The following is a 9,737-nucleotide window of genomic DNA, read 5'->3' as shown; positions in this document are numbered from 1 at the left end:
CACGAGTGAGGGAGGGAGAGGGAGAGAGGGAGAAAGAAAGAATCCCAAGCAGGCTCTTTGCTGTCAGCATAGAACCAGACCTGGGACTCGTTCTCAGATACCATGACATGGTGACCTGAGCCGAGATGAAGAGTTGGACACTGAGAACCTTAACAGAAGACCATGGGGGAGGGGAAGAAAAAAAAAAGAGGTTAGAGAGGGAGGGAGCCAAAACATAAGAGACTCTTAAAAACTGAGAACAAACTGAGGGTTGATGGGGGTGGGAAGGAGGCGAGGGTGGATGACGGGTATTGAGGGGGGCACCTGTTGGGATGAGCACTGGGTGTTGTATGGAAACAAATTTGACAATAAATTTCATATATAAAAAAAAAGAGTTGGACGCTTAACTGACTGAACCATCCAGGTGCCCCTAACGTGATTTTAAGAGAAGTTTTCAAAGTGGAGATTCAAAGATAATATAGAGTATAATGTGCTGAACAACTTATGGATTTGTTTGCACATCTTAAGTATTGCTTGAGAGGTGGAAGTAAAATATTTCATGCCAAGGAAGCAGCTCATTACTGGCCTGTCCTGTTTTGAGCCCTATTTCTTCTCCCAGTGATTAGTCATCTGTCCATGTTCTATAGTCCATTGAGAAGATGGATGGCAAACAGTAATTGGAAATTAAGGACTCCATGTGGTAAAAAAAAATACTACACAGCAGAAAACATAAGCATGTTAGTAGAGTTACCTTGCTGAACGTAAGTAATGAGAAATGGTTACTACTACAAGTTCAAATACTGATGTGAAAATTAAATAGCTGAATTTTGATCAAAGATTCCTAGTTCTAAGAAAATTCATGACGTATTTTTAGTTTACAAGGCTCCTATAAATAACATTTAAATAGATAAACAATTTAGCCTATGTATTAGCCATGGAATTTACTAACTCTACCATTTAGTACCAGAATGTTGATTTTCATTTATTATCCTTAGAAAAGGCAGGAGTCCGTCTTATCCATTTATGGATTTCACCCCATGTCTAACTGTAACTACACCACCAGAATGGTCTGGAATCACAAGAGAACTTACTCATTGTCATGAACTCTGACAGGAGTATCAAGATTTCCACAAGGTTAAAAAATGTTTGAAATAATTTAAAATTTAAGAGTAGGAAGTCAGTGTTGAACAATATTAACCTGCCAATATCTGACCATTTTCTACCTATAAACAAGTCAATTTTATACACGTCAAATGAACTTACTGCATACAGTAGACCACTTCCTCTACCTTCCTGGGCAAATACAGTGATTATGGTATTCTTGCTGACCTAAAGATGCTCAACTCTGTGCTCCAGATATCCACTATCAACCAATCACTATCAAAAGAGGAGACCAAATTTATCCAACATACCTGATCTAGATCCCTCTTTTAACATGCTGATCTTGCAAGATTAATTGATTAATTCATTGATTCATTCATTCAGGAATTCTTTTTGGAGTATCTACCCTATCAGCAGCACTGAGTGAAGATGTAGGGGAATACAGAAGAGTATATACAGGGGGATTTATAAGATACTTTGATATCCAGATTATACACACAGGAAAATTTATGTATGAAAATCAGATAAAAAGCATAAGATATTACTGGGAAAAGTAAAGGGATATTTGGGCTTTGGGACAATAAGGAGGAAGAAATAATCCCATGGCCTTGACTAAGGTGAAAGCCTTCATTACCAGTTGGGTCTTTTAATCAATAGGATTTTAAAAGACAGCTGAAAGATGAATAGCATACCAGCTAGAATGAACCGTGCCATCAAGTGGAACTGTCTATAATATATACCCGAAGGAAGCAAGAGGCTGTAGGAAAAGATAAATTTCACCAAGGGAGAAAGAGGGGTAAGGTTGGAGAAGAAAGCTGAAATTACACTGAAATTTCAATTACACTGAAACAGTCTAATGAATATTCTATAGTATTTTCTAATAATCAGATGTTATTGAATGTTTTGAGCAGATATGTGATAGGAGAAAATGTTCTAGAAAAACTGGTGTAGCATCCACTTTCAGGATGGACTCCAAGCAAAGACTACCAGAAGCCAGCTAGGAGATGCCTTCTTTGCCACGACAAAGGAGGGGACTAAGATATGTGTACTAAGTTGCACCCAAAAGTTAAAAGATTACTTACAAAGTGAAATAAAAGAATGAGTACAGTTGTTATAAATTTGGATTCATTTCACTAGATACTAACTCAGCATTCCACACTGCTGTGGCATTTCAGCACCTTATTTATTCAACAAATATATAATAAGCACTGGGTTCAATATGTCTGAGTTCAATATGTATAGGTTCTGGGATGCAAGTGTGGAACTAATCAGTCTCTGTCTCTCTCTCTCTCTCTCTCTCTCTCGTGTGTGCTCATCTCAGATAGCTACATTCTAGCAAGAGAGATAATGAAGAAGGAGAAAAAAGAAAGGATGATTGAAACCTGTGGTTAATGAAGGAAACAATGTCGGTAAAATGATAGAAAATGACACTGGAAACTTCATGAAAAAAGAAGGAGTTCCCTAAAGGCTGAGTGTAAAGGAAAAACCTAAAAGAGTTATTAGAGCCTTGGTTCTACAAGAGCCAGTATACTGCAACTGTATTTCAAAGGCAACATAATTTCCCTTCCTTGTCCTTTTCCTCTTCAAACTTTATGTCAAAGATTGATTCAGCCTACAGGTTGTTACTCTTTCCAACTAATGATGAATGAAAATAGCTATGGGACACCAAGTGCAGCTGAGGAAATCATTAACTTACTAGCAGAGAATCAACACTGAGATGGTAACTGTTGCCCTAAATCCAAACCTCCGTAGTAAATATTTATTGGCAGGAAGGCATCTTTCCGCCCCTGATGGTTCTATTAACACACAGCTATTCAAGGCTGAAAACCATTTTTCACATCTATTTAGCAAATCCTAGTAGAGTATATTGTTATACCTTAAAATTCCAGGGAATTCAAACAACTGATTAAAACAACAGAAAGAAAACTCTTCTGCTGTGTTCACTAAATCTTTGCCTAACTGACCCCAAGGCCTTTGAGAACTCTGTTTTTCTATGTTTCTACTGATTCTTCTCTCTTAAGGCTTTTGCTATCCATTCAAGTTTTAACTTCTGGTCTTGGCCAATAGCCCTGATGACTATGTTAGTAATTTGCATGATCACTCCATTTCAACACTGAACTTTGTCTTATGATACTGAAAATATCTTACGTAAGATATGTGAATGCATGCCTAATCCTACCACATAGATTATAAACTCCCTGAAGATGTGTTTTATTAATCGTATGTTCTCCACAGCACTTCTTATGTGCACAGCAAATACATAAGTGGGGGAGGGGGTTATGAGCGAATGAGTAGTTGATAAAATAATTTCATAAAAGAACCTTAAAATCTCTCATTGGTAAAAGCAAAGCAGACAATTTCTAGACCTATGGCTCCCAAAACTGACTGTACATTAGAATTACCTGGTAGCTTATTAAAAATGCAAATTCCTGGGCCCCACTTCTCCAGTTCCCCATCACCTAAGGATCTGAATAAGCAGATGTGGGTTAGGCTTAAGGAATTTGCTTTAAAAATTCCTCCCAGGCATTTCCAGTGTGTAGTAGGTTTAAAATCTACCGATCTCCCAATTAATTTTAAAAATAGAGGAAGTCATGGGAATAAAATGTACAGGACTGGGAATATAGTCAACATATTCTAGTAACATTGAATGGTGACAGATAGTAGCTACACTTGTCATGAGCATAACATATGGAGATGTTGAATCACTATGTTGAACACCTGAAAGTAATATAACATTGTGTGTCAACAATAGTCAAATAAAAAAAAAAGTTTAAATAAATAAAAATAGATCACTAATGGAATGAAGCCCTACTGTGAACAAATTTAGGAGTTTACAAAGAACTGTATTTACACGTTTTTGTCTGTGATATTTTTAAAGTACTTACAAAGACCATGTCTAAATAACCAGAAGAAAATGAATCTGAATTTAAGTTTAACTTTCTAGATAGTTTGCAAACTCAACATTTTCATCCAAGAAATCTTATTTTTATCATGGATTCTCAATGCGGAATTACAGTTTTACACTAGAGTTTCTGCTTCTGTCGGTATGCTATATTAGGTATTCAGAAGGACTTTTGCAGGACAAAACAACTAGATCCTGGGTAAAATCTCATTCTTATTGCATCACTGGGAGTTTAGAAAATAAGAGAAATTGCCAGTAAGGAGTAAAAAGTGGTGAAGTAGCTATATCCAAAAAAGCATGGGCTGCACTGAGGAAAATAATTTGTTTCACAAGTGTAGATGTGGAGACCAAGACTTGTCCCAGAAGCAAGGTGGGAAAACTGAATCTGAGACACATGTTAATTAATCATCATTGGGTTAGGAATAAAATCATCATTGTTCATTAGCACTCCCTGGCTTTCAGCAAAATTAAAAAAAAAATTTCCTCAGGGTGCCAGGGTGGCTCAGTTGGTTAAGCATCTGACTTCACCTCATGTCATGATCTCATGGTTTCTTCCTAAGTCTGAGCCTTGTATTGGGCTCTCTGCTGTCAGTACAGAGCCTGCTTCAGGTTCTCTGTCTCCCTCTCTTTCTGCTCCTCCCCAACTTGGTCTCTCTCTCTTTCAAAAATAAATAAACATTAAAAAAATATTTTCTCACTGGAGGAAGAAACTCAGTTTAGACTCCCAAGTTTACCACACATTAATGATGACCAAATTTGAGTTTATAATAAAAAATCAACCCACACACAAGGAAATAAGCTACCAGAAAAAACAACAAAAAACAGACCACCAAGGAGTTCGGATGTTGGAATCATAAATATAAAATAACTATGTGTGAAATGTTTACAGAAATAAAAATTGAATGTCAAAAACAAAAAAATATTTTTGAATAAGAATGAAAAATATAATTTGAAATACAATTTAGAAGGGTTTTACAGAAGATTAGGAACAGGTGATGGAAGAAGGAAGCTACTACAAGACAGAACTAAAAAAAATGCTCAGATTACAACACAGAGAGAAAAGAAATAGAAATTACAGTGGAGAACTTGGAGGATATTCAGATTAGAGTGAGAAGACTTAAAATGAGGGGCACCTGTGTGGCTCAGTAGGTTAAGTGGCCAAACCTTGGTTTCAGCTCAGGTCATGATCTCGTGGTTCATAAGTTTGAGCCCCACATCAGGGGGCCTGCTTGGGATTCTCTGTCTGCCCCTCCCCTGTTCTCTATCTCTCTCTCTCTCAGAAATAAATAAATAAACTACATGTATTTAGTGAGACTCCCAAAGAAAAGAATAAAAGAATGATATGAAAAAAATGAGGAGGTAAGAGCTGAAGTTGCCACATTTGCTAATGCTATGCTAGGTAACTTGGAGTAGCCTTCCCACTAAAGAAAGTTTTTAAAAATTAATAAAATATGTTTAAGAAGAAATTCTAAATAATATCTGTGAGTTACCTAGAGAGCAAAAATTACTCAAATGAGGTTTAGTAGAAGCCATGAATCTAGAAAACTGAGTCCAGTAACGAAGTCCACTTTTATACTGTGAGAGTTTGCAGATCCACCAAGGTAGCTGAGAGAATGAGGTAAACCTTGACTCAGTGACTTTGGGTTCCCTGAGGAAAAGCTGAATGCAAGTAACTTACTGAGAGATGAACCTAAAAAACACAGGTAGGAGCAGGTAGGAGAGTAAGGAACTGAGCAAAGAAATGGTGACAAATATGGCATCATTAGGCAAGTTCCCATAATGTAACTGAAGCTTAATCCTGCTGCGGAACTCTGTAACTAGTGTAGACCTTAGGATTAAAAAGTAATTCACCATAAGGGCACCTGGGTGGCTCAGTCAGTTCAGCATCTGGCTTTAGCTCAGGTCATGATCTTGTGGTTCGTGCCCCACGTCAGGCTCCGTGCTGACAGCTCAAAGCCTGGAGCCTGCTTCTGACTCTGTGTCCCTCTCTCTCTCTGCCCCTCCCCAACTGGAACTATGTTTCTCTCTCTCTCAGAAGTGGATAAACATTTAAAAAAATTATTTAACTCTAAGGAAAAGGGAGTTGGAATATTTATATACCAACTATCTTTAGTCATTGCTTATGACTCCCAACGAATCAACTCTTCTCTGTCACCTGCCATGCATATGGCTACTAGAAAGAGCCCTCAGGCAAAGAAATGCAGATTCTAATATTTGGAAGTCAAGTTGGTGCATAAAATATAATGGTAAGACCCAATGAGATAAGAGTAAGACACCGTCAGCATAGTTTTTAGAAAAGGGCTCTCACAGAGCTAAAAGGAAAAAGTCAAAGTTCAGCATACACAAGAGGAGAGGATCTTAGTAAGATATCCTTTATGCTGTGTTAGGATCTAGGAGAAATGAATCCTAAAGGTAACAGTGAGGAAATGAAAAATGAAAATTTGCATTGGACAAAGACAAAGTCATCCTAGAACTTAGGTTATTTCTATAAAGAAATTTTCAAATACAATTTCCAGGAAACAATAAAGGAAAACAAGATATAGACAGCATGAGGGAGAGCCAGCAAAAAAACAGACAATAGAAACAGACCCCAGAACTTCAGATAATGATATTAGAAGACACAAACCACATGCTTATGGCCAAAAAAAAAAATAAAAGCCAAACATTATTATTTTGACAGAAAATTTCAATCTACAAATAATGCTTTAATAGAAACTTGATAAGAAATAAATGAGAATGTGTAACTGAAGAAATATGTCTGAAATTAAGAACTCAGTGGACAGGTTTAAGAGCAGATTAGATGGAGGTGAAATCACAATCAGTGAATAGAAATATATATAGAAAAAAAATCAGGCAAAGAGCAACAAAAAATGTGGAAATGTAGAGGGTCAAAACAGAGAAGACAGTGGGAAGACTTTCTATACATATACACACATTTTGAGTACCAAAAGGTGAGGACAAATGGACAGACTCCATTACAAGAAATAATGCCTAAGAATTTTCCAGACTTGATGAAACACATCAAACCATGTACTAAGGAAGCTCATCGAAAGCTAAATAGAATAATTTTTTGGAAGGGTGCATTTAATTACATCAGAGTGATGCTGTTAAAAATAAAGAGAAGTCTTAAAATGAAACAAAAATTTGATTACTTTCAAAGAGGTAAAAGACAAACTGTGAGCTGAGTTCTCAACAACAACGTTTGAATGATTTCTCCATTGTATTAAAGAAAAATTATTGCCAACCTCAAAAGCTCCACCAAGTGAATATGTGCTTTAAACATGCAAACAAAATAAAGACATTTCAAACAAATGAAAACTGACAGTTCACCACCAGAAAGCTTACAAAATAAGAAAATTCTCAAGGGTGACCTCAGACAAGATTATTGCAAATAGAAAATCAGATGCAGAAAAAAACTAAAGAGATAAATAAATAGATATATGAGTATACCTAAATAAGCATTGCTTCTATAAAAGAAAAATAATGAGGTTTTATACACACATACACATACATTAGTGTGTAATTTGGGAGGAGACAAATAAAGTCATTGGATTATAAGGTGGATTGATTTTGGGAAGAGAGGATAAAGGTATCAATTATTAAAAGATTTTCATGAGTGAATAATACAAATTAAATTTTCTAGGATAATCTTTAAAAAATTGATGACTGGTGAAAAACTTCCAGCCTCCAAGAAGGATTAAAAAATAAAACATTCAATCCAGAAAACAAAATGAGAGAAATGGTAATATATAACAGGTAGGATAAATTAAAAATACCTAATAAGATGCATATTACAAATATTGTCATTACATTAAATGGAAATTAAATATCCCCAAGAGAAAAGATGGTCAGTCTCAATTAAACAAAGAAGAAAATGAATTTAAGAGAATTATCTAGAATATGTGAACACAGAATCACATGCTGAAACACATATAACCTAGCCGCTCCAAAGCTTGTGAGACATACCAACCAATTGTGGAATGCCACTGAGACTTTGGGTTTTCTTCTTATGGTACATTAAATTTGGGCTGAGACAAAAAAAAAATAGTACCTAGATATGGAATGGTGTCATGATAAAAACTTAAAATATATGGTATTAACTTTGGGATTGCGTGGTAGGTGTAGAGAAACAACCATAAAAACTATTCAGCCTCCAAGGTGGGTAGATTCTCCCACATTCTCTTCAAAAGTGGCCAAATCAAGAAATAGACCTTTTTCAGATGATAAAGGTAAAGTATTATAAAATGTACAGAAAATATCAAAGTTGATGAGGAAATGTCAAAATTCTTCTCTTTGAAATCAGTAAGAGATGAGAAGACTACACTCACTGAATTTATTAAATGAAGAACAAGAGATCCTAGGCTGTGCTAAAGAGAAAATGAAAGAATTACAAATGAAGGAATAAAATTGTCATTATTTGCAGATAATATACTTGTGCACAGTGAAAATCCAACAACTTTACAGATCAATTATTAAAATTAAGATATGAGTTTAGGGAGGTTGAGAAATACAAGATCAATTTCTAAAAATCATCTACAACTCCTTAACCTGCAACAAATTGAAAATGAAAAAGAATTCAAAGGAGGAGCCAAGATGGCAGAACAACATGGAAGTTTTTTTTCCATCTCATATCCATGAAATACAGCCATATCAACACCAAACCATCCTGCACACCTAGAAAACTGATTTGAGGATTAATACAACAATCTGCACAACCTGAACCACAGAATTCATCAGGTACGTGGCATGGAGAGGTAAACTGGGGGAGAGAGAAACCATAGAGGGCAGGGAGCTGTTTTCGCCTGTGGAGAGAGGATGGAGATGGGGGGAGAATATGGGAAAAACACCCCCCCCCCACAAACCAGCTGGAGAGAAAGTGGAAAAGTGGAAACAGCCACAGAGACTGAACTAAAAAGGGAGAAAGGAGAAAGGAGAGAGTTTAAATTCCATTAAAAGTTTATAAACAGGGTGAGCGCAGAGTCTGAAACTCCGCAGCTCAATACCTGGCAGTGCTCTGGTGGGAAGGAAGGATCCCCAGGAGCAAAGTGGGGTCCAGGAGGTCCTTGGGCCACACGGGGAGAAGCGGTTCCATTGTTGCAAGGACATTTTGTAGAGGCTGTGTGGCCACCTAGTCCCAGAAGACTCCAAAGAACAGCCACATTCACTGGTTCTGGAACAAGTTCATTAAGGGTGAAGCCTGGTGCCAGATGTGTGTTGTGATTTTCCGTAATCCCTGAAATGCTGCTGCTACATGATCGCGTGAACTTTTTCTGGGGTGGACTGGCACCCACCCAGCCACAGTCTCTCGGCATTGGCAGCAGCACGATCCTGAGAACGTTCCTGGGTGTGGCTGGCATTGGGCCATTGCTTGGTGAGACCCTCCTGCAGAGGATCTGAGCGGGTCAAAGCTGCAGTCCCTCAGAAGTGAGGTGCCGTCTGGCAAACTGATGGCTTGGTCACAGCATAAAAGCGGGGAGTGGACAGAAGCCGGAGACAAAGGATGGGTGTGCGATTACTGGTCGGGGAGGGCACAGAGTTCTGATACTAGAGACTGGGTAGCTGGGGGATGCCATTTTCATCCCGCCTGAGCATGTGCATACACACCTATAAGCACCACAACAATCCACCCCAGTAAGCTAAGCAGCGCCATCTAGTGGACAATGGAGCCATTACACTAAGCCCCACACAACTAGGCCAAACTCCCTCTTCAGGAACACTACAAATCTCGCCGCCTGCTTAGTTTACAAACTATAAT

The sequence above is a fragment of the Panthera tigris genome, chromosome A1, assembly GCF_018350195.1.
Source record: "Panthera tigris isolate Pti1 chromosome A1, P.tigris_Pti1_mat1.1, whole genome shotgun sequence".
Classification (NCBI taxonomy): Eukaryota; Metazoa; Chordata; class Mammalia; order Carnivora; family Felidae; genus Panthera; species Panthera tigris.
This window is presented reverse-complemented; position numbering follows the sequence as displayed.